The following is a 26,124-nucleotide window of genomic DNA, read 5'->3' on the forward strand; positions in this document are numbered from 1 at the left end:
GGTCCTAAAGAACTGACCCAACTGAAATCGAGAACATATGGCAACCATTACTGGTGGAGGCAGACATTAAGTTTGTAGTGTCCTAAGGGATGGGGGTAAAACGATAGATATCTTTACACACTCGCAAGGGGTCTGAGATCTGTAAACACCCACTCATGTCATGCCCAAGACAGTGCTGCACTCACCAGTGGACGCCCAAAGCTGTCACTGCTGAGGAAAGGCGTCTGAGAGAATGCTAAGACCAGTTATTATAGTTTCAAAAGCCGCTGTTAAAAACAAGGGGAAAGGCCAGAGTGTCTGGTGACTAGGTGTCACCAACTCCAATTCCAGCCAACCCCCCCAAAAAATTGTCGGACCCGGGCTTAGGAGCGACATGACAACAGACACTGCCAAACCTGCTGTGTCCCGTGTATCCCATGGCGCGACGTCACAACACAATAATTCGCCATGATCACGAATCACATACTCACACTTCAAATAGGGCAGCCGGAGTAACAGCACACAAATGTAAACATCCACATCCCCCCCCCCCCAAAAAAGGGGACTATATTCACTGACTTTGGCGACAACTATAAGTGTATTCAGACCAAGACCTTCATGACCAGAGAGGGCAAATAATGTGTATGGCTTTTCTTAAAGTATAGAAGGTTCCTGGTCCTGCAGCCTACATACGTATTAAATTGGGGGCCCAAGTTTTCCTGATCTACCTTGTTTACATATTTAAAGCCTTAAGCATAGGCAAGTGTGTGGCCTACTTGTTCACTTAACCATAGCAATGTTCTGCAGAACAGAGCCCATTGGGATTCTAAGATGTTAGTATGTGCATCTTGGTAGTTAAAATGTACCTCAAGCAGTTTAACAGACAACAACTTCTTCTGAGACCTAGGGCACAGACCACTTAGACAACCAGTGGTGTTTCTCTAACATCTGTACTAAAAAGTGTTCATTTTATTCTGTGCTTGGGACCTTTGTAGGCCAGGCTGCTTGGGAAATGCAGAGTGGTGTTCAGTCTTTTGCTGCCTGCACAGTCCCAGTGGGCTTGGCAACTTTGATATTAGGTAAGAAAATAAGTTACTTACCTGTAACGAATGGTTTACCTGTCAGTGAAGTTTTGCAGCTTTTAGACTTTCTGGATTCAAAATGCTGTGCATTATTCTGCGGTCTAGTGGTTGGGTCCGGAATCGTAGTATTTTTTCTTTTTTTTGCCGTCCAGGTGGGTGTCGACGTCCCACCATTTGGTGTCCTCCTGTGACATCAGCATGCTTCTTCCGGAAGCTCCCACCTTTGAGCGCCATCTTCGGTTTCTTTTTTTCTTGTTTTTGTGCCATCTTTGTTTATTCTTTTCCATTCTTTTAAAGTCCTTTTCCATTTTAAGGAAATATTTTCTTTCCCTTTTTTCTTTCCTCCTGTCTCATCTTTCTGGTTGAGGTGGGTGGGTTCGCTAGTGAATCCAGAAAGACTTCAAGCTGCAAAATTACAGACAGGTAAGAAACTATTCGTTTTGCAGCGTGAATCTTTCTGCATTCACTATGCTGCGCACATACTTTGTCGCGGTTTGCTAAGTTTGTGGCGCTTGGGTGGAAGAGGAGCGTTGGTTGTTGAATATATGTTGAAGCACTTTTTGTCCTACTTGTGCTTCCTTGCTCATCCGTAAATCCATGCAGTAGTGCTTAGTAAACGTGTGCACTGAGGCCCATGTTGCCGCCAGGCAAATGTCTTGGATGGGTGTATTTGCCAGGAAGGCTATTGTTGCTCCCTTTTTCCTGGTAGAGTGGGCTTGTGCCCCTCCTTGTAGTTCTTGGCCTGCCTGCTTGTGGCAGAATTGGATACAGTCTGTGTGATTCAGCGTGCAATGGTGCCTTTTGTTACTGGTCTTCTACAGGAAACTGCTTGCGAAAGACACAAATAATTGCTTTGTTTTCGTATGATCTTAAGTTCTTTCAATGTAATGCATAACTGCTCTTCTACCAACCAGAGTGTGCAGTGCACTCTCCACGCTGGTTGATGGTTTCTGGAAGAAACCTGGTATCTGTATTGCTTGGTTCATGTGGAACCTTGAGTCACATGGTGCTGGGCTAATCTGCCGCCGGTGCCAGGGATCGAACCGTGATCCCCAGATTACGGAGTCAGTCGCCCTAGTGTTAGCGCTTGCAGCTCGCTTACCCTGCGTAGCAAGGTGATTGCTACCAAAAAGGCTGTCTTTATTGTGAGCATCTGTAGTGAGGCCTTGTGGATGGGTTCAAAAGGCGATTTCATAAGTTCTGTTAGAACTATATTAAGGTTCCATGCCGGCGGTGGCATCCTTTTTGGGGGAGGGCGGGGGGGGGGGGGGGGGGGGGGGGGATTCGCTTGGCCCCTTCCAGGAATATTTTACCACCTGGGATGTAAAGAAGCTTTTACCAGTCTCCTCTCTTGTATAGGCTACTATCGCTGCTAGGTGTACTCTTAGCGAGGTACAGCTTAGGTTTGTGTTAAATATTTTAGCACTGTTGATTTGGTGATTTTCTTGTGGAGCTTTTCCCTGAGGCACCATTGTGTGAACCGTTTTCATTTTGCTACATAACACTTCCGTGTGGTAGGTCTCCTTGCCTCCCGCAGCACCCGCAGTGTGCTCTCTGGGAGTTTTAGGTGTGCAAACTAAGTCTTCAGGAGCCAGGCTGCTAGGCAGCGGCTCTCCGGTTCGGAGTGAAGTACTCCCCGTTTTGCATAGAAAGCAAGTCTCTTCTTTTTGCAAACTTGTTTGTTGTGCCCAGCGCCATCTCCACTATTTGTAAGAACCAGGACTGCCTGGCCCAAGGTGGTGCCACCAGTATCAGTGTCATGTTGCTGGTTCTGCATTTGCAGAGCACTCTGTGCATCAGTGGTATTTGGGGGAAAGCGTATGCTTACCCATAGGATATTCCCCTCGGATTGCTCCCCTGGCTGTCTGGATGCGAAGTATTGGCATTTTGCATTTTGGTGTGTTGCAAACAGGTCTATTTTTGGGGTCCCCCACTTCTTGAATTGTTTTTGCGTTTCCGGTGTATTGAGCTATCACTCGTGGGATGCAGATGTCTGTCTGCTGAGCCAGTCTGCTTCCACGTTGTCCTTTCCTGGTAGGTGTATTGCTAGGAGGTCTATTTGTAGTGGGATGGCCCATTTCCATATTTCCTGCCCTAGGTTTGATAGCGCTACTGATTGTGTTCCTCCCGGTTTGTTGATGTAGAACATAGTTGAGGTGTTGTTGGTTTGTATTAACACTCTCTGCCTGTACAGTGGTTTCTGGAAGGCATTTAGGGCAAGGAACACAGTCTTTAGTTCCAGGTAGTTGATGTGTCGGATCGCATCTGTTGGTGTCCACATAACCCTCACCTTGATCTGGTTCATGTGCGCTCCCAATCCCACCTGGGATGCGTCTGTGGTGATGGTCACTGTTGGAGTTGGTGGTGTAAATGGCTCCCCCTTATGTTCTCTGTGTTCCACCACGCTATCTCCTCTTGCACTGAGTGCGTTACAACCACTAGATCTTCCTAACTCTGTTGCATGTGACCATTGTTGCTGGAGCCATTCCTGGAATAGTCTCATGTGGAGTTGTATATTGGGGACTAGGTTATGAAGGATGCCATCATCCCCATGAGCTTGCTCGCTGTCTTCCCAGTCAGAGCTTGCCCCTTCCGGTATGTGTCTCCTTAAGCAAGACAAGTGTTCTCTTCTCGCTGGCGAAGATCCTGCTCTGAATAGTGTTGATCTGTGTGCCCAGGAAGATCTTCACCGGTTCTGGTTCCATTGAGGATTTGTAAATGTAAATGTACAGGAATTTATATAGCGCAAATCACCAAGCGGTTTGTAAGCGCTTGCTTAGGGAACCCGTCCTGGTATTCCCCTGTGAGATAACCCCAGCAGGGTATCCGCAAGGTGAAAGCCAGGCATCCCGCCGCGAGGGGCCGTTGTGGAGATTAAGCAAGCTATTGCCCAGAGTTGCAGAGTGTGAACCCGTGGATCGAGTAGGCACCGGAGCGAGAATTGTCGAGTCCATGGACATTTTTAGGACTCAGGACCCTGCCAAGCCGGGAATTGAACCCTGGTCTCGGGCTGACCTCTGCTTCCAGGTCTGCCTCCTCTAACCAGTGAGCCACACTTCTCCACAGTGTATTGAAAATTCCACTTCTGTCAGCGTCTGTGTGACTCGCTGTGCATGTAGTTGGCATGGTTTATAGGAACTTGCCTTTATTAGCCAGTCCCTCCCTCCGTAGGTGCAACTCTACAGCTGGGAAGCATTTTGTGAAGACCCTTGGCGTAGATTTTAGTCCGAAGGCCAGGGCTGTGAACTGGGAGTGCGCTTTGTTGATGGCAAATAATCTCAGTAGATGTTTGGGTTGTCTGTTCATGGGAATGTGTAAGTAGGTGTCCTTGAGGTCTATGGTAGACATAAAATCCCTGTCCCTTATTTGAGGAATAATCTCCTGTAGGGACGTCATTTTGAATTTGAGTCTATGTATTGCTTTAGGAACTGTAGATCCAGGATGGGTCTTAACGTTTCGTTCACCTTTGGTAAGAGGAAGTAGTTTGAGTACATTCCCTTGTTTCTTTCTTTAAACGGCACGGTTTCTATTGCCTCCTTGCGGAGGAATTCTTGTGCTTCCTGCAGGAGGAGCGCAAGTTCTGTTGCTGAGAGCGTTTTGCTGTTTGGCCTCCTGCTTGGTGGCTTCCTTTCTAGTTCTATACAGTATCCAAACTGTATGATGTTCAGTATCCATTTGTCTGTTATTTTCTTCCACTCCTGGAAGAAGTATTTTAGTCTGCTTCCTACCGGTGTTACATGTTCGCTTATCTCTTTTGTGTGCATCTTATTGCTTTTTGTTGTGCCGCCCCCGTAGAGGTGTTGTGTGGGTGGGCACACACGGTGCAGTGGAGTCACTTTGAGGTGAGTTTCTGGCCCCCTGTCCCAGTCCATTCGATCGCCCCCGAAAGGACTGGCCCTTAGGTTGTTACTGCCAGGTTTGCTGTTGCTGACCTGGCTGAGCATGGTTGTTGCCCTGATAGGTTTGTTGGAAGGTCTGGTGGGACGTTCCCGGCTGGTTTCCTCCTCTGCCGTTTGGTCTCCTTGAGGGGGTGCCCCTTCTCATGCCCCTGAATTGCAGCATTCCCATGGACCTCGCAGTTTCATTCCGTTTTTTGAGCTGTGTCAGTTTCTCATCTACTGGCGTACTGAACAGTGTTTCCCCATTGAAGGGTGTGTTTGGAATATTATTCTGGACTTCCGGCTTGAAACCTGAAATCCTCCACCAGGCGTGCCTCCTCTCGGTTACTCCAATCATCCAGAGCCTGCTGGATGTGTCTGCCGCATCCAGGGCTGATTTCAGGCAGGAGTTTGCCATGTTCTTGCCTTCCTCCACCAGGTGTGTTGCTCTGCTGGTATTGTTCCAGGAGGTGTTCGAGCAGCTGTCCGACCTCCTCCCAATGTTGATACGTAATTATGTTTAATAGAGCATTGGAGTTTGCAATGCGCCAGTGAATAGCTGCATTCCTCTATTTTCTATCCTGTTATTATTATTATTGGGCATTTGTAAAGCGCCTGGTTACGCCACTTTCGATTTTCGTGGTCGAGTTTCATTGCGGCCACCAGAGGGAGCTCGTGAGCTGCTCAAGACGCCAGAACGCCAAAACGCCATCTTCGGTGTAAGGTTGCGGTCTGCTCCGCTCCGTAATCGCACCTGCACCAGCTTGCACCCGGCTTGCGCCCGCCCGCCCGCCCGCCCGCAGTCCTGAGAACTGCGGAGCTTTGGATTGAATTGTTCCGGGCACTGGCACGAGTGTGCATGTGAGGTGTGAGGTGAGGTGCTCGAAAAACAGCCGTCCCCCCTCTGCGCTTGCCTGCTCTCCCGTCGCTGACCGGAGACTGTGGCTTATCTGTGGGCTTGGAGAGACTCGAACCACAGAGAGAGAGGCGGAGCGATTAGGGTCGAGCAGCAGCAGCTGTGCTTGGTGTGCGAGTAATTCTGCAGGAGTAATCTGAGTAATCCGTAGCCCATAACCCCTTTCAGGAGCTGGGAGCCCGGCCTGAGGTAAGGGGGGCGGGCGAGTAAAGTCTGAAGGAGCCCGTTGGAGGGGGCAAGGAGGTGTGGAGCCCTGAGGAACCCAGAGAAACCGGGAGAGACCAGGGGAGACACCGGAGGAGTGGAGGTGTGGAACCTGAGCCCAAGTCTGGGGGTGTGTTGCGGAGTGTTCCGCACTGTTCAAGCGGTCAAGTGGCCAAGAATGCTATTGAGAGGCGGCGCCAGCTGGTGAGCGAGTGAGTGAGTGAGTGAGGTGAGCGAGGCAGTGTCAGGAGGAGTTGCTCGCCTTCACTCCCCGAGTGCTGCCGCGTGTTTGTGCTGAACTCGACACGCTTTGGCCTCCAGGGACAACTCTGTGGTTCCCCTGCTGTGGGTTTCCTGGCAGTTTGTGGCCCGAATCTCGTGGTCGTTTGCCGTACACTGTGGATACAGGAGACTGGAGTATAACTGGAGTATAACTAGTATATACTAATAACATAGCGAACATAGCGAACTGGCATTGTTATTGCTGCAAGCACTGGCAGTTATAATCCCTAGTGAAAAATAAAAATCCAAGCACCTTTCAACTTTTTAACTATCTATTTTTAACTATTTTTAACTATCTTTAACTATCTTTTCAACGCCAGAGTGAGTAGACATCACGCCACGTCAAAGACACAATATCCTCGTTTCTCCTCCCTGACGGCAGGTGTTCCTACTTAAGGGGGCAGACAGGCTTGGGAGGAGGAGGAGGAGTAAATAGAGCGGGGTGGTGAGGGTTTGAGCTTACAGAGACTTAAAGAGACTAGGAAACACTGGTTGTTAGTGAGATCTCGCAATAGAGCTCCAAGAGAGTTGCAAAACCCTATGCAAGCTCAGTAACTCAAAAGATCTCAAAGAGAAGAGGTGGTGTTGAGCGGTCCTTGTGTGATCTTGTGTGTTTTATGATGATGAGGTCTGGTTTCCAGCGTGGAGCCCCGCAAGGCTCTAAGCGAATTAAATCGACTGAGGTGAAACAAGAAGTGATGGTAGGGACTGGAGAAAACCAAGCTGGACTTAGCTGGGAAAAGGGAAACGGAGAACAGGAGGGAGACTTGTTAAATAATGGTAGAGGTGCCCGTTCAGAGGAGAATATGCTTATCCCAGCCGAGGAAAGGGCTCTATCCGCTACCCTATGTAAAGACCATGTTCATATGAAGTCTCCATGTGTGGCGCAGACGTCTATAAAGAACTACTTCTTTAAGTACCATCAAATACAATCAGATAAAGATATTCACAAAGAAAACCATAAAAGAAAGTTTTCTGAGAGGGACAAACTTAGCGGGGGGTTTAGTGAGTGCACATTATCCTCTCCCCTGCCCTCCCCATTGTGTAAAAAAGAAAAAGAAAGTTGCCCTGTTAATGATCTGACCAAAACTATGCTGTCCGAAAAAGTGGATGTTGTATTAGTTAAGCAGGACATGAAGATTCTAGTCGCAGAGGTTGTGACAGAAAAAGCGCTGACACCCACACTTGCACCCTCAACCTCACCCCATCCCTTAATTTTAGCAGGGCAGTTATAAGCTCAGGCGCAAATTCATGACTGTGCCTTTACAGCGCAGGTGGAGCCTCGGCAGGCTATTGATTCTCAAATGGTCAGTCAAGAGTTGAGTTTTGAGGGGGTGAATGTAGGGTGCCATTTGTCTCCGCTGAAGGCACCGATTGAAAATAAATACGAAAGTGTGCTTGGTAATATGTATGTACAAGGACCAGAAGCTGGAGAAGGAGTTGATGTTGGAATTCCTGCTCTTAAATACGGATCCAGCGAATCCTTTCTAGTTACAGAGGATTTACAGCCTGTCCCAAATAGTCGTTTAATTAAAGATGGCAATGTCAGCTTGATTAATCTGGATCAATCAAGTATTGAAATGGAGAATAGCTTTAATAGCCTCACTATTAATAAATCATTTTACAATCAAGATGTTGGTAGCTCTGAGAAGAATATTAGTACAATCGATCGATGTAGCTCAGACCTTAAAGAGAATATACCGTCATCATCTAAAGTTGAGGCCAATCAAACAAAGGGTGAGGTTAGCACAGAACAGGGCTTATGGGACTGTTTAACACATACCATGGGTTCAATTACTAATGCGCTGAATTTCCACTCAGATAAATTGGATGTTCAGGTGGATATATTAAACACTCTAGCAAACCACGTGGCGGGTATTGACACAAAACTCCTGCACTTAACCAATCTTGTTACGAAAGTTCAAGCAGATAAGAATACGTCATATATAACCTGCACATGTGCACAGTTGATTGATAAGAATAGAATAGAATAATTTATTGCTCAGTTAATTAAAACCATTGCAATCAGCATATTTACATGTGAATGAACTTAAAATAAAACTTTTGTCTAGTAAAATATGACTATCAAACATTTCAGTTAGATTAATTTAAAAAATGTTCTAAGAGCTTACTTGAGCAAAAAAAAAAAAAATATATGTTGGAAAACGATTAGGCTTTCGGTTATCTAAATACTAAGTCATTTTGTGAACTGGAAGAGAATAAAGAATAAAGAATAAAAGGCAAGCTCGCAGACTCCCTGCAGCCTTTACAGATTCTTTGGGGTTCGTAATCCATCCGTGGTAATTGTGGCTTGAGTTTGTGGTAGCGGCTTGATGGGACGGTAGTCGGAGTTAGATGTTGTGTGGATTAGTGTCTTCCGGGCTCTCCCTTCTGTCATTCTGCTTCTTACCAGCTTTTTCCAGGAATTTTACCAGATGACTTGCTAATTGGATGTTTTTTCCATCAAAGCATGCTTTGACTGCCTGCCGGCATGTCCTTATTCCCAGTTTCTTTAGGGTTGGCTTTAGATGTTGTCGGCGCTCTTTGTCCAGACCTTTACAGATGCATATTAAGTGAAGGATATCCTCTTTTGTGTCCCCACATAATCGGCAACTTGGTGGCATTTGTGGCCGTTTCCACGGGGGAAGATGGATTTGAGATGGGAGGATGCCCAGCCTTAGTTGTATGAATTTCTCCTTTGTAGACCGTGTGAAACCGGCTCCTAAGTAGCTTTGGCATGAGCTGCTGGTGTAGTTTTGGATGACGATCCAGCCGTGTGCCCTTTTCGTTAGTGCAGCTTTGTCCTCTATTAGAGACTTGGTCCTTACAGATTTATTTGCTAGTTGTTTGAACAAATTATGAGAGATGTTGCTCTTCCAGGCTTCTTGTAGCTCCAAAGTTTCTATGGAGTGCTTTAGGTAATTTGCGGCAGCGCTCGTGTTTCTCCCTGATAGCTCGTTCCAGAGATGATAATCCATGGATGAGGCATCGGCTCCTCGTATTTTGTGCCAACTTTTGGCATAGACCCCCATTCTTTCTGTTACTTGGTTTCTCAGGCCAAATTCGAGTCTTATCTGTGCTTGTGAAGTGTATTTGGGCAGATTGAATAACATTCGCATTGCCCTGGCTGTTGTTTTGTTCAGTATCTGTGCGTCCCTTCCTCGGAGACATTCACTTCCATAGGTAATAGCCGGTGTTAGTTTTGCTTGGATTATTTGTAGGAGTGGAGTGAAACTGCGGCCAGATACTTTCTTTTTAAGGTTTCTCAGTGCAGCTGATATTGTGGTACCTCTCCTTGATATTGCTTCCTTCTGAGGGAGGAATGTCCCTTTACTGTCAACAATTACACCCAGGTATTTGTACTCGTCCACGGTTTCCACTGTTAGGCCTCCCATTTGCCAGAGAAATTTAGATGTGGCCGGCTTCCCATTTACTCTCATGGCTTTTGTTTTGGAGAGGTTTATGCTGAGGCCGTTCGTGGCTGCGTGGGTGTATGTTGTGTTGATTAGGTGTTGTAGCCCTATCGGCGTCCGGCTAATGAGCACGATATCATCGGCGTACATCAAGTTTGAGACTGTAAGTCCTCCTAGTTTTGGGGCGTGAGGATTGCATTCGTCTAGCATTGGAGAAAGATCCGACATAAAAATATTGAAGAGGGTCGGGGCTAGAACGCACCCTTGTTTGAGGCCCTTGGTCGTCTGTACTTTTCTTGACAGGCAGTCTCCTGAGCCTAGCTTGATTTGTACCCATGTGTCCGTGTGTAATAGCACCAGTTGTGATAGTAAAGTTGTCGGCATTTTCCTGTTGGCAAGCTTCTCCCATAGTAAATTTCTGCTGCTGTTATCGAAAGCGGAGGTGAAGTCGATGAAGCATATATAGAGGGGTGAACTGGCGAGTTTGGCGGATTCAATTAGCAGAGTTAGGGCCATAATGTTTGTCATTGTTCCTAGTTTTTTCCGAAAGCCTGTTTGGGTGATGGGGATTACTGCATTTTCATTTACCCATTCTGTGAGCTCCTCTAGTAATAGGCCAGCATAGTATTTGGCCTCATTGTCAATTAGAGCAACGAGTCTGTAATTTTTTGGATCATTTTTGCTGCCTTTCTTATGAATGGGAGCTATTATTGAGCCTTTCCATGAGTCGGGAATCGTTCCCGTTTCAGAAATCTGTTTGAATAGTGGCAGTAGGGCTGCTGCCCAATATTCCGGTTTTCGTTTGTACAGAATGGGAGGAATTCCGTTGGGGCCTGGCGCCCCCTCTGTCTTCCCTTTTGCTATCCTGCTTATGATTTGTTTTTCTGAGAAGCACTTTAAAGTTGACTCTGTTTGTTGTATGCAGTCTGAGTTTTTTCTATTGAGTTCTAATGTCTTCTTGGCGGAGTTATTTGTTGTTGTATTGAAATGGAGCCATAGAAATTCAGACCAGGCTTCTTCGGTGATGTGTGAGTTTATGCTGGGTTTTCTGGTATCCTGGAGGTCTTTCACTGTCTTCCAGAATCTTCCACTGGTGTTTATTCCTTTTGCATCATGGAGCAGCTTTGCCCATAGGTCATCCTCTGCCTCCCTTTTCAGGTTCCAGATTAATTTCTTCTTGATGGATTTTTGTTTTTGCAGTTCCTTTTGGACTTCTTTGTTCGGGCCTTCTCGGTGTAGTTGCCTCAATAGTTTGTTGATGTTTTTCTTGTGAATCTTTAAATTGGTGTTCCGTTTTATTTTCTTGTCTTCCTCTTCCTTGGAGCTTGGTTGGTTTTGATTTTCCAAGTTTTTAAAGGCTGTTTTTGAGCTTGTTTGGGCAGTTCCAAGGCTGCTGGTGAATGATTCCCATCGGCTTAGATTATCTGTCCGGGACTCTTTGCTTTTTTCCCACAGTTTTTTCGCTTCTTTTTCGAAGCCTTCTAAGTTGTGCGTTTTGCATTTTATCCTTTTTTGTATAACCATGTATGATAATCCCACATTGGCTACTGGTAAGGTGGCCGCGGCCCCATAGGTGTCAAGAGTGATCTCTTGCGGTAGGTGGTCGCTGGCTGCGGTTGTTCCTATTCAAAAATCCCGAATTTTGCCAAACAGTTGTAGAGATGAGAATGTGAGGTCTATTGTGGAGCTTGCCATTGTGTTGTGAAAAGTGGCTGCCGATGGGATGTCGTTTATGAAGCGGCCGTTTAGAGCTACAAGGTTAAGATGTTCCAAATCTTTCAGGCTTTCTCTTGACAATCTGCTTTGTTTTCCCCATTTGCTGGCCACCTGTTGGGGGATTCCCCATATGTTAAAATGTTCTTCTAGGAATGAGTCCCTTAGCTGGGGCCCGCCTAGGTACATATTAAAGTCCCCTGTTACTAAGATGTTGGTTGTTGACTCCTCTGACAGTATCTTTGTTACTTCTGCAATTAGTAGTTTAATCCCGGCTTTTTTTTCCCGGGGGTGAACATATACGTTTAGCAGTATTAGCTTTTGATTTTGGTCTTTTCCCCCTAGTTCCAGCACTATTGTTTTTATGCTGTTGTTCCCTGACTGTGTGGCGTCTTTACTTTTTATTTCATTTATGCTCTTTATAGAGGTGTAAGTTGTTTGGCCACCTTTTGAATGGCCATATTTAGCATTTCTTGAAGCTGGTGTGTGGTATGCTTTAAAGCCCTGTATTTGGTACGGCTCTCCGACCAGGTCTCTTGAAGGGCAATTATATCAAAATTCTGGAGGTATAGTAGAAGCTGCGCGTCGTCTGCTTTATTTCCTAGGCCATTTATGTTCCAGGAACAAATTCTTAATTGATGGTTTTTTGGATTGTTTTGTGGCGAGCTTTGTCATTTCTTCTCAGGCCTTGTATTGATGGTCCTTGCTACCCAGTACCAGTCCTCGTCTCGGGTTGGTCCTTGGGCTTTCCTTGCGCTCGGTGGGTATGTGTCTGCCTTGGAGACTGAAATGCTTCTGGCTCCTTTCAGGACGCTTGTGCTTTTCTCTGAATTTTGTTTGTTTTCGAGGCAGTCGAGTCTCTCTTTTTGTGCTTGGCTTAGTGGTTCTGGGTATCCTGTTTTTTCCTGTATTTTTAGGCGAATCCCACATGTTTTAAAACGTTGTTCAGACTCCATGATTCTTTCAGTTATTTCCAGCGTAGCCCATGTGGTTTTGGTTACCTCTTGTTCGGACAGGTGACTGTGGTGTTCAAACTCCACAGATTCAAGGTTGTTTGTTTTTATGTCCTTCAAGTTGCTAATGGTGGACAGTAAGTGTAGTATGTTACCTCGGTTGAGTATATCCCCTCTGCCTCTTGACCTGTACTCCGGGATAAATAGAATTATGCCTTTTTCTGCTTCCTTCTGCTTGTGGCCCCGTTGCGTATGTTCTTCAATGTCTTGTTTTATCAGGGTCTGGTCGGCTCTTTGTGAAAGTGGTTGCTTTTCGTCTCTGGCTTCTTTGGGCTCCTTGTCTTCTTCCTGCATTGGGCCCTGTAACTCAGGGGTTCCCTTGGTGACTGTTAGTGAAGCCCCCGGCCTTGCTGTAATGTTTGTCCTCTGTTTCATTTGTGAGCTTGCTTTTTTCTCGACTGAATTCTGTCTGACGCTTATTGGTCATATTACTGCCTTTGTGATTGTGGTTTTGACTTAATGAGATGTGTTTAATTTCTTTAGCCGGTGAGGTTGTTATGGTCGCTGTTTGCCTGTCTGTATCTACTTCCTGATCCCTTTCCGATGTTGGGTTTGCCACTTTGAAAAAAGCAGTTGATTGATAAGATCTCGGATCTGCCTTCAGTAGTTAGTTCCATGGTGCAAGAAGTAAAAGCATTGTCGGGTAGAAATGGGCAAGGTAGGGATGAAATGACTGCACCTTCTAATATTCTATGCAGACTGAGTGATGATGTTATATCTCAATCTGTGAAAGATGTTAGCAATCCACAAGCTAAAACTGAAGTCCATCATTTAGTTTCTTTAGAAGACAGCTTGGCAATAGAAGGGGGGAGCTGTGATGTCTCTGGTGGAATCAATGACTCAAGTAATCTGGAAAAAGCATGTTCGAAACAATGCAAAGAATCAAGGGCTCCACCAAAAATGACAAACTTGTCAAAAAGGGCTAGGAAAAGGCTAAGGAAAACTCACAATAAAAAAGCTTATGAACTACAAACGCTTAGTAAAAAAGTGAGTAGAGATCCTAACCCATTGAAAGTAAAGGGATCTGAAATAAATTCATACTTTCCGATCTTTGGCCCAAATAAAAAAATCAGGACTTATTGTAAATGAAAGCCAATTATTGGAGTGTTGTACAAAAAACCCAGAGGAGGTAGAGGGCACATCCGGTGCAGTCCCCATAGTCGATGCACCAATAATAATAAAGGAAAAAGTATCCGATAAAATGATAAGTGTAAGTGCAGAAGTCCATAATCTGCAATTTGGCCAAATTAGGAATCCAGCTAAGTCTAACAGTTATTTAACAAGCCAGAGTAATGATCGAGGTATTGATTTAAGACGTATATCAAGTAATGAATTAGAGGTTGACCAAGAAGACCAAAACAACATTGTTAAGCAGATACTAGTAAATCACACTGTCCAGCAAGGTGATAATAAAATTATTCAAGAGGTCCATTTAGGGACACAAGAGCTATTAATCAAGGATGTCAAAGAAGGCATTTTGCCGACGGAAAGAGATGGGTCGCCAGTAATGGAAAATATATGCCCCCCTGTTATTATGAAGAAAGAAAATAGTGAATATTTAAACCAGTCGCCCGAAACAAGGAAAGTAGCCTTCAGCCCCCAATACATATCTAGAGGCCCGCACGATATTTTAAACCGTGGTAATATTTTGAAATTACTACGTGTTATTACAGATCTTAAAGATGTGGTAACTACGGATCTCGATTCAGTGGAATTTAAGGAAGAAGATGCATACTCCGATAAGGAGATAACAATTACAACTTGGCTAAACAGAGACATTGCAGACAAAATAATAGCGAATGTTAGTGTATTTGAGAAATGGGGTATTAAAGTTTGGAGACCACAAGAATCTTGTTATCCAATGGTGTTGATTCCAAATGAGCCCCATGATATAATGCAGCAAAAAAGTGATGAGAATAAAATATGTCTGGCTAGTCAAAAACGAGATGATAAAAAAACAACCAGAACAGAACAGGTTAGAGTTTTAAAAAATGCATCAGGCGCAACTAAGGAATTAAACATAGCATACGGCATTAAGATAAGGAGTAGCCAATCTGGTTTGCGGACCTGTGAAACATTGAAGAAAGTCCCAGAGTTACAAGACGATTGGAGTTGGCTTCCAGGAATATTAATTAAGCAAAATCATGAAAAGAAGGATTGATGTAGTTCAAATCCTCTGACTCTATGTTCCTGGAACACCAATGGCTTAAAATCACTAATTGAAGACCAAGGGGTAATGGATTTCCTGAAAGCGTCTAGTATAATAATGTTGCAGGAAACCTGGTCGATGTCTAATGAACCCCTTATTGGCTACATAGAATACTGTAATAATGCAACACATGAAGCCAACTCAGGTCGCCCACGTGGGGGTCTTTCTATATACATCTCTACAAATCTTAAAGCATCTCACTTTGAAATTGACCTCCATGTTAAATGGCTCCAGTGTGTTAAACTAATAGCCAGTCATTCAATTATCTTATTAAATGTGTACTTAAGTTGTAAAAAGAAAGTTAGATCTTCTCAAATAATCCTGCTTTGGGGAATGGTAAAAACTTTATATTATGAGCATTTGGATTCAGTATTTATTATTTCAGGTGATTTTAATATGCACTTTGATCCTTTAAATGGGCAGACTCTTGACTTAAAACGGTTAGCTCAATGGACAGAATATGAGTTCAAAAAATACAACTTAAAGATTCTGCATGATTCTGATAATATTCCTACATTTAACAAGGGTGAATGTTCCTCTGTAATAGACTATACTATACTGTCTGAGAAATTAAACCATTTAGTAAAAAATTACGAGATTGTCCCGAGGATCGAAAGCGATCATAATCCACAAGTCATTCTCTTTGACATTGAACCGGAGTATCTGCCAGAAACTAGGACTATGATAAAAGTTCCAACAGCCTTTAATCTTAAAAGGTTAGTTTGGAATGGAAAAACTGAGGATAAAATTCTGGGTGTTCTTGGCTGTTTAATTCAGGATACGCACTCTGCTTATGCTGAAGGGCAGTCTGTGGTTGAGCTTTGGTCTCATTTGTGTGATAAATTAGTAGCTAAATTTGCTAGAGATGAGCCCTGTAAGGGTATAACACTAAATCCCCGGAGACCAGGATGGTATTCTTTCCACTTACTTGAACAAAAAAGAAAACTTAATAAAGAAATAAGATTACTTTACAGGAATAATACCAGGCTACCACGTCTCAATATATCATGTAAAATTAGAGAGTTAAAACAGAGATACAAGAAGGAAATATGGATAGCAAAACAAGCCTATTATGAATCAATTTGGGCAAAGGTCCATCATGCATGTAAATCCAAAGATCTTCGGTTATTCTGGAGTATCATTAATGATATTGAGAATGGTAATAATAGAGGCAGCAGTGCTAATGTTGATGAAGTGAGTTGGGTGAGATTTTTTAATGAAAAAATGGATACAGAATATTTAGATGATGATAAATATAGTAATAATAGGTTAGATGACATGCATAAAGTAAAAGATAGGGGGAGTGGGGGTGGCATCTCTCCTCCTCATTGTACAGTGGATACGAAACCCTGGTCGCTCAATAAAGTAAAAAAGGCGATAAAAAGGATCAAATCCAACGGAGCACCGGGTCCAAATGGTATCCCAAATGCAATATTTAAGGCTGAATTGAGTAATTGGCCTGAGTTATTAATGCTTTTATTTAATGAGATTCTTAAATCAGGTCTTCTTCCGTTATCCTGGCACGGGAGCATTATACAGCCGATCTACAAATGTGGCCCGCAGGATAATCCGGCTAATTACCGTTTAATTACACTCACTGACGTAGAGGCAAAAATATTTGCTAGTTGTTTGCTGGAAGAGTTAGAGACTTGGGCCTCACAGGAGGAGCTGATTCCTAAATTTCAAACAGGGTTTAGAAGGGGCGAATCAACCCATACAAATTTGATTTTATTAACGTTACTAAGTGAGAGAGCCAAAAGTAGGAAGCAAAGATTATATGTTTGTTTTATTGATTTAAAAGCCGCTTTTGATTCTGTACCACGAAATAGACTTTGGAGGAAGCTACAGAACTGGGGTATTCCAGAATCTCTATTAAAAATGATTATATTGCTATACTCCAACACCTGGGTGCAAATCAAAATAGGCGATGGCAAACACATGACCCAACGTTTAGCTACAAATGTGGGACTAAAACAGGGGTGTGTCTTGGCTCCTTGCCTTTTTAATCTTTTTATGGCTGACTTACCAGCCCATTTTAACAATATAAATTCGCATTCGCCTTCTATTCATGGCCAGGAAATCAAATATATGCAATATGCAGACGATACGATCTTAATGAGCCAAACAGAAATAGGATTAAAAAGATTAATTAACTCTTTTAATGGTTATGTTACACAAAATGGTCTGACAATTAATATAAAAAAGACAAAGATAATGACTATGGGAAAAGGGAAGCCTAGGATTAATGAGTGGAATATTAACAATATGATAATTGAAAATGTGAAATTATACAAATACCTTGGAATCATGTTTGACGATGGTTTGATTTTTAGACAGCATTTTAATAGTCTTGAAGCTAGGGGTTGCTCACTTGCATTTGCTTTTAGAAAATTAAGAGACAAACTATTATGCCCCAATTACGACCATCTGATAAAGGTGATGCGAGCAAAATTAATGCCATCTTTGGAATATTGCTCATTCATCTTCAGGGGCAAAGACGCCAAAGTGCTCGATGATATAGAGATTAGAATATATAAAACTGTTTTTAAAATCCCCAAATATATTAGTCGAGCAAACATAAGACTGGAATTTGGTTTGAAAAAACAATCTCTGGCGCGTCAATCTACATTCTTGAAGTCTCTTTTAACATTAGTGCGTTCAGAGGAAGGCTCACTGGCAAAGTTATGCTGGCTTGAAATCTCAGAAGGGGAATATTCAAAAAATTGGCAGCTGTATTTTAATGAATGTATAAGTAAATTTGACTGCTCTAATTTGGCTGATGAACTGAGGAGCAGGATCGTTTTTAAAAAAGAGATGAACCAAATGGCCGCATTATTAACGACTATAGCGGACAAGGAGGAATTAAGAAAAAGAAGTCATTTCTGGACAGTTGCAAACTCTTTCGGTAGGCTGTCACCTCAATCTTACTTGTCTTATCATTTAAAACCTAGGCTTAAGAATAAATTTATGTATTTAAGGCTGGGAAGATATCCGACAAAGGATGGTATACCAAAATGGGAAAATCAATGGGAATCTAGCATTTGCAGGCTTTGTAGTCAAAGGGAGGAAACACTAACACACATCGTAACCTTATGTCCAGCTTTGGCAGAGGCTCGGAAGTTGATCCTAAAACCAATTTTTAATGAATTAGGAATTAGAACATGCAGGCAAGCAATTATTACCTGTTTGAGTGGGGCCAATATCAAAGTTACCTACCACTTTGTTAAGTTCATTATTATTGTTGAGAAGAAACTTAAAGACGAAGAACAAGTAAATAACGGTTTATTGTGATCCAAAGTAAAAAAAAAAAAAAAAAAAAAAAAAAATGAAACCTATTTTAGGAATTGTTTAATTCAAAATGTATGCCAGTTGAAGGGGCTATTAGTTTAATTTACTATAGTTATGCATATTGCACTTTACTATAGCTAGCAAATGGAAAATAGCAAAAAATGTATTATACTAGTATTTCCTACTGCTAACACTGTCACTTTAAGTTAAATGCTGCTATAATAGTGATTGCTGCTAATATATTGTACTCTAGTTAATACCTGTATTTTAATAGTGTGTAAACGCTTAAACATTATTATGGAACTGACTGTATTAATGCAATTTTAGATGATTATTTTAATATGATTATAACTTTGTGCATAGTATATGTTTGTTTATGTGAGTTGCTTTTATCTATTCTTGTTTGTAATGATTTTAATTAATCAACAAATAAAATACTACTTACTTACTTACGCCACTGGCGTGTCCCCGCGCTATGGTAAGTGATGTGGCTGCCCCTCCTGTGCTGCTCCTGTGCTGTGCTGCTGCTGCTGTCTGCGGCTGACCTCCTGTGAGGTCTATCCTCTTACTCTCTTTGTCTGGAGGTGGCCCTGAGTTTGTGGGAATGTTGGACTTCTTTCTGGCTGTTGCTGTAATAATTGAGCCAGCTGGTAGGGATCCCTGGATATATGCTGGGTCCTTAGACGAAAGTTCATATTTTTTCTCTATTCTAGGGCTGACAGACCTGCAGGTTTATGGTTCCTTGAAGGCTTCCCTGCCCTGGTCCAGGACACTTGGAAGCCTGGGCAGGAATTGGCTCCTAGTTTGAGTTGAGAGCAGGGTCTCTAAGAGGAAGCAAGCTTTTAGGTTCTCTTCTAATTTCACCCCATATGTTGCTGCCGCATTCTTTATGACCATGTTATAGATGCCAATGTCATCTGACAGCGAAGGCCTCGAGGGATATGATTCTACAGCCTCTTCTGGGCCGTCGAGGTCCTGCGCCACCTAGGATGCCAACCCCAAAATCATTTAATTGGTCTTCCTCGCCTTCTCCCTCATAATATAGGCCTTATTCGTCCTGCTGATCTGCAGGTTCTGGAGTTGTCGGCGGTGAACTCCTCTTCGACTTCTACTTCGACAACCGTCGGGGGCTTAGAAGGGATGGTGTATCTGCTCATCCGTTGGTCAAAATCATTCTTTCTCTGGAATATACCGTCCATTTCGGCTCAAGCCTTCTATTTTTCCTCTCCATTTCGGCCGCTTGTTCGGTGTCAAAGGTTTCGGGGTTTCTCTTTGATGTCGAAGTCGTCATCAGCTTTTTTCTTGGGCATCGAGCAAGCCTTTTCGGGGGCGTGCTTAGACGAGCTAGGTTTCTCTTGGATTTTCGCCGGCTGGGAGTCCTTTCCGAAGGATCCGCTGGGATGTTTGTCCTTGGACGCAGCTGTGGCTGACGATTGCTTCGACGCCAGTGCTACTTTCGAGGACATTGGCTCTGATTGTGCTGCATCTTTGAGCCCAGCACTGAAGGTGAACAGTAATTACAACTGTGATTTTCCGATAACCTGATTTCCTCCCTTAGGATAACATTCTCTGGAGACTGCAGAGACAGGCTTCTGACCCTCTCTGGACCAGATGCAGGGTCCTATGACCTCATGAAGAAGACTGAGGGATTTGGGCTCACTACTGTGGAGTATAGAATTGGGTTTGTAGACTACTCAGTAAAGACACTGGATGGTTGGTTAACTGGACACAATGTGCATGATTTCTCTGGACTTCACAAATTGGTTATGAAGGAACATAGACTAAGTAATTGCACAAATGAAAAGTTACATCAGCATTTGGTAGACCTAGGTCTAATTTCTCCCCAAGAATTGGGAAAGAAGGCAGACCATTGGGTCAAGACTAGGGTGACAAGACAGCCACTGGGGGTGACCAGAAGGTGGTTACAAAACCTCCCCAGGGGAAAGGTGGTGAGAATCCAAGATAAAACGTCTGAGTCTTCTAAAGTGCCCCAAAAACCTGTAAAGGTTTGTGGGACTCAAACTACTACCTATGTGCCTCAGCCCTATAGGGGGAGTAACTATGATCCTTTAGAGGCCTGTTGTAACAACTGTAAGAAGTTGGGACACTTAACGGTAGATAAATCGTACCCCCACAACAAAGCCCCTAAGGCACCCTGTACAGCTACACCTGGGGAAGCAAGTCTACAGATGGGATCAACAGTGTGCCCAGAGCAAAGCAGGATGCACATTGAAGCAGTTCTAATTTCAGAAGGGGAAGTTGAGTTTGCCACTGTAGCTGTGTGGCCACCCAACTTAAAGAATTATTTGCAATACCCCTGGGTTAATGGAACTAGGATAGAAGCTCTGAGGGATTCAGGTGCCAGTGTCACTATGGTGAGACACACACTGGTATCCCCCGAGCAATACTTGATTGAGAAAACCTACCCAGTCACCAATGCTGAGAGTGTTACCACTATTTATCCTATGGCTATGGTGGCATTACGCGGGGGGGGGTCTCTCAAATTACCAACTGAAAGACTGAAAGTCTTCTTGGAAATAATCTGGAAACATCAGCCTGGGCTGAGGTAGAGTTAAAAACCCATGCAGCAATGCTGGGTATCCCTGAATTGGTGTGTGCAAAAACAAGAGCACAGAGCAATGGGAAGGGTGAAAAAAATAGGTTTGGAGCCTGAAAATATTGCCCAACCAACCATGAGAAAAGGTAAGAAGACTAGGGAACCAGCTTCTGCACAGCAAACCTCTCGGGACCCCTCGCCTCAGGGAGAGGACTTGGAAACCCCAGAGTGAACTTAGACTATGGAGATTGAACCTTACCAGGTTGAACTCCTGGGCCCAGGGGGACCCACTAGGGAAGAGCTGTGCCAGGGTCAGCAAGACTGTCCCACTCTTGAAAACCTGAGGCAGCAAGCTGTTTCAGAAGCACAAGGAGATGTTAGTGGTACCCACAGAGCTTATAGGGAAGAGGGATTACTTTATGCGGAGGCAAGAAACTCCACTCCTGGAGCTACCAGGAGAGTGGTAGTGCCACAGAAGTAAAGGGAGTTCCTCCTAACTTTGGCTCATGACATCCCCCTAGCTGGACATCTGGGGCAAACAAAAACTTGGGAAAGGCTAGTTAGTCACTTTTAATGGCCCCAGATGCACCAAAAGGTGAAGGAGTTTGTTAGCTCCTGTGTTACCTGTCAGGCCAGTGGCAAGACATGTGGCCACCCAAAGCCCCCCCTGATACCACTGCCTATGGTGGGGGTGCCCTTTGAAAGGGTTTGTGTGGACATTGTGGGTCCACTTGAACCTCACACAGCCTCGGGGAACAAGTTAATTCTAGAAGTAGTGGATCATGATACTAGGTACCCTGATGCAGTTTCACTTAGGACTACTACTGCTCCTGCAGTAGCCAAGGCCCTCCTGGGTGTCTTCACCAGGGTAGGGGTTCCTAAGGAGGTGGTTTCAGACCAAGGTTCCAACTTAATGTCTGCTTACCTGAAACACATATGGAAGGAGTGTGGAGTGCAGTACAAGTTTACTAACCCATACACTCCACAAACCAACGGCCTTGTTGAGAGGTTCAACAAGTGATTGAAAGGCATGATCATGGACTCCCAGAAAAACTCAAAAGGAGATGGGATGTCCTGTTGCCATGCCTGCTTTTCGTTTACAGGGAAGTGCCACAGAAGGGAGAAGGGTTTCCCCCTTTTAACTTCTGTTTGGTCATCCTGTGATGGGACCACTCTGTCTTGTGAAAGAGGGTTGGGAGAGGCCTCTCCAAGAAAACAAGCAAGACATTGTGGACTATGTACTTGGCCTAAGGTCCACAATGGCTGAATACATGGAAAAGGCATCCAAGAATCTTGAGGCCAGCCAGGAGCTGCAAAAACACTGGTATGACCAAAAAGCTGCACTGGTTTAATTTCAACCTGGGCAACAGGTGTGGGCTTTGGAGCCAGTGGCACTCCAGGATAGATGGAGTGACCCTTAACCTATCCTAGAAAAGAAGAGTGAGGTCACTTACTTAGGTGACCTGGGCACAAGCAGGACACCCTAAAGGTTTATCCATGTGAACCGCCTTTAGCTCTACAGTGACAGGGCTGACATTCCCATGCTGATGGTGACTGATAAGGAACAGGAAGCAGGGTGAACCTCTCCCTGATCTCCTCTCCTACAGCCTAAAAGATGGGTCAGTAGATGGAGTTGTATTTTCAGACACCCTCCGTGCCCAACAGCATACTGACTGCAAGCAAGTCTTGCAACAGTATGCTAGTCTCTCTTCCCTGATCTGACAAACTGGTGTACCCATGATGTGGACACTGGTGAAAGTTCACCTGTAAAAATCAAGATATCGACAGTCAGACTAAGTCCAGGAAAGCAACAAAGCTGAAGTCAGCAAGATGTTGAAGTCGGGAGTTATGGAACCCTCAGAGCCCCTGCGCCAGCCCAGTGGTTCTGGTCCCCAAGCCTCATCCGCAGGGTGGAAGGAGAAGGAAAATGCTACTTACCAGTATGCATCTGTTCTTGGCATGTAGAGCTGCAGAGTCGTACACTTAGCAATAGATCGCCACCTGGTGATGGGCTCGGATGATTGCAGGTTGTAGTCTTCTTGGAAGAAGTATTTGTAGTCACAAGATAGGTGACTCCTCCCTTGGACAATACTGCACATGGTCATAGACTCCATCCTCAGATTGTCTTTCGACATGATGGGAAATGATGGAGTTAGTAGAAGAAAGGATGTCCATGCTTGTGCATCTAAGTAAGAGGAGTACTGGGGAGGAGGGAGGGCGTGTACGACTCTGCAGCTCTACATGCCAAGAACAGATGCATACTGGTAAGTAGCATTTTCCGTTAGAGGCATATGAGTTACAGATCGTACACGTAACAACGATTGTGCAGCAGTGTCTACCCTAGCGGTGGTCGCTTGTATCCGTTGCAGCATACTGAAATAATGTTTTAAGGACAGCTTGGCCTACTGCAGCTTGCTGCTTGGCTTGCACATCAACACAATAGTGTTTAGAGAAGGTGTGTATTGTAGACCATGTTGCTGCCTTGCATATGTCCTCTAGTGGTATATTTCCTAAGAAAGCCATAGAGGCTCCTAGTTTGCGAGTGGAGTGCGCTCTAGGGGGAACAGTTAGTGTATGTTTAGCTTTTTGATAGCATATTTGAATACACTTTACAATCCACCTGGCAATTCCTCCTTTAGAGATGTGATTGCCCTTGAGTGGGGGAGAGAAAGATACAAATAGTTGTTTTGTCTTTCTGAAGGATTTAGTCCTGTCTGTGTAGTATAACAGAGCTCTTCTAACATCTAAGGTGTGTAAAGCCCTTTCTGCAACAGAGTCCGGTTTTTGAAAAAACACTGGTAGCTCTACTGATTGGTTAAGGTGAAAAGGAGTAATAACTTTTGGCAGGAATTTAGGATTGGGCATAAGAACCACTTTGTTAGGATGTATCTGAAAAAATGGTTCTTCTATTGTGAATGCTTGTATTTCACTAACTCTTCTGAGAGAGGTGATGGCAACAAGGAAAGCCGTTTTCCATGTTAGGAATTGCAATTCACACTTATGTAAAGGCTCGAAAGGGGGTCCCATAAGTCTTGTAAGGACCATGTTTAGGTTCCATACTGGAGCAGGCAGTAACCTATGTGGGATTATTCGTTTTAATCCTTCCATAAATGCTTTTATTGCAGGTACTTTTAAGAGAGATAGATGTTGCCTATTCTGTAAATAGGCTGCAATTGCTGCCAGATGCAGGTGTATGGAAGAATAAGACAAATTGTACCTTTGTAGGTGTAGAAGGTAGCAAATAATATTTTGGATGGAAACATCCAATTGATCAATGTGATTGTTACAATATATTGCAAATATTTTCCACTTAGCGGCATAACATGCTCTGGTAGTGGGTCTCCTAGCTTCTTGAATTATGTTCATACAGTCTGGTGGTAGGTTTAACCACATGGATGCTTCCTATCTTCATCTCCTGTGCTGAAGGTCAATGGAAAGGGGTGTGGTCATGACGAGCTCAGCTCGTCATATGTGAGAAGGTGGCCTGATATGCAGTGGTCACTATTCTAGTGAACACTATGTATCAGTCCAGCAACCCTTATTGATGATTGGTTGTAAGTCAACCTTATAGACCAGCTATCCTAGTAGCATGGATACGAGCAGTCTAAGGCTAAAGACTCGAGAGGGCGTGTTAAGCCAGCTGTTTACCACACATATACCCCTTGAATGCCCAGTGAAAGGACACCACACAAGTGTTATGAAAATAAACAAGTTATTTATTAAGATTCACAACAGCCCTGTACTCTTTATGAGGACAGGGTACTAAGCACAACACAAAACTCTTACGAAAATACTTAAGTTAGCACAGTATATGCAAATGCCCGAGGGGCACGGAAAACCATATACTCTGAAAGTGGAATGCGAAATTACTAGCAGGCAAGTACAGTACTAATAGGCTTAGGAATCGCTAGGACTTGACTATAGAATCTTCAGATTACTTCTAGGAGGCCTAGGGGACTCGGGTGCAGAGTGTGCACTCTCACGCGTGATGCGGGACAAAGTCTATGGTAACTAGTAATGACAAAGTTAGTGTTCTCGGGCGAACCCGACCTGGTAGGGAGAAAACGAAAGTGGATCCTGACCCTTGGATAGTGAGGCTATGCTGGGGCACCGAAATGCCGAAGTTACCTAGCCCAGGGGCTGCAGCTGCATATGTCTCAAAAGACGTCGGGAATCCTCGTTGACGGACCAGGAGCCTGGAAGAAGGAAGTTGCTGGCAGGCGACCAGTGAAGAAAGTTCGGTGGATCCAAGCCTGGATCGATGGAAGATGACACCTGAAAGCAGAGGGGACCAAGTTCGAGACTACTAGCCAGTAGTCAGTGGGCACCAGATGGTAGCCACCTCGACTAGGTGCGTGGGTGACGCTGTGCTCGAAGATCTCACGGACCAGGAGGCGTTGTCGGCGACCAGGAAGGAGGAGCGAGCTGTCCCACGAAGATTGAAGCTGTCGGCGTCGCTGGACCCAGGATTGGGCAACAAAGCCTTGGCAAATTCAAGCCCACGCGGTGGACCTAAAATGGCGTCTGGAGTGGACCAGGAGGGTCCGGGGTGCCTCTCTTGAAGAATGAAGCAAGGGCCAGTCTGGAGCAACCAGACCAGCAGCAGTGATGTCGTCGGGCGTCGTGTAAAAGGCCACAAGCCAGCCGGCTAGTAGCCACACAGCGCGGTGAGCACGCAAACGCAGAAGGGCCCCACGCAGATCGTGGAGATGCTGGAGGGCTGATCTTCGGTGCTGGAGCTGCTCAGGGTTGGGGCTTCTCGGACCCCAAAGCACTCACCAGTGGAAGACTCGGTGGGCTGGTTACAAAGAAGTCGTGCAGTCTTGGCGATCGTCGGTCCCTCGAGGTCTCGTCGCACTCACGGTTCTCAGCTTTGCTGTAGAGGTGAGTAGAGGTCAGAGGTGCCAGGGAAGCCGGGTCTCGTCGAGCTGGGTCGTCGGATTCGTGAAGAAGGACTTGCAGCAGACCGCAGTGTTCTTAGGATGGTGCCCGCTTGATGCAGGGTGACTACTCCTTAGCCACAAGGGAGAATCTTGAAGAAGAAATCTTGAAGTCCTTACGAAGAAAGTCGTGTCTTGATTCCAAAGATGATCTAATTTGAACAGGGGGCCCGCTCCCATCTTTATACTAAAAAAAGGGGGCTGACCCGGTGACTAGGTCCTGCCTAAGGGTGGGACTAGGAGGGGGGTGGTTACACCCCTCTGCCATGCCGGACTTCCCCCAGGCCAGGGGCTGGTGTGCCCCTGGAACTGGTTCTGACCGGCCTATGCGTAGTGAGCACCGGGGTGCCACTCAGCAGTCACCTTCCTGAAAAGCCCTGCCTACCCAGGATACACAAAACCATGTCTGGGACGGTGCTAGCACCGCCCCGGACAGGAAACCCTTTGTCTAGGCTCCCCTCGCTGGAAGGACTCCCAGCTGCAGGGGGTCAGACTCGTGTCTGTGGTGGCAGCATCCATTTTGTGGAGGTGAGGCTTCGTTTAACTTTAACCGGGGTTCACAGTTACATACATGTCGTGTCCCTCTAGAAGGGTGGAATGCTAACCCCGTCGCCAGAATTGGCGAGGGGTTAGTATTCCAATTCGTATGA

The 26,124-nt window shown here is 44.8% G+C and overlaps 1 protein-coding gene and 1 long non-coding RNA gene across 9 annotated transcripts in view; both read right to left on the reverse strand.

Moving 5' to 3' along the window:
• The window catches only part of WAC (WW domain containing adaptor with coiled-coil), a 669,371-nt gene that overhangs the window by 353,155 nt on the left and 290,092 nt on the right, over positions 1-26,124 (reverse strand). The window lies entirely within an intron of this gene.
• On the reverse strand, positions 1,302-20,093 carry LOC147688724 (uncharacterized). The gene is made up of 2 exons (XR_015300549.1): positions 18,523-20,093; positions 1,302-5,520 (listed from the first exon to the last, which is right to left on the reverse strand). It is a non-coding gene; the product is annotated as an uncharacterized LOC147688724 (long non-coding RNA).

This window comes from Lissotriton vulgaris, chromosome 10, assembly GCF_964263255.1.
Source record: "Lissotriton vulgaris chromosome 10, aLisVul1.2, whole genome shotgun sequence".
NCBI lineage: Eukaryota > Metazoa > Chordata > Amphibia > Caudata > Salamandridae > Lissotriton > Lissotriton vulgaris.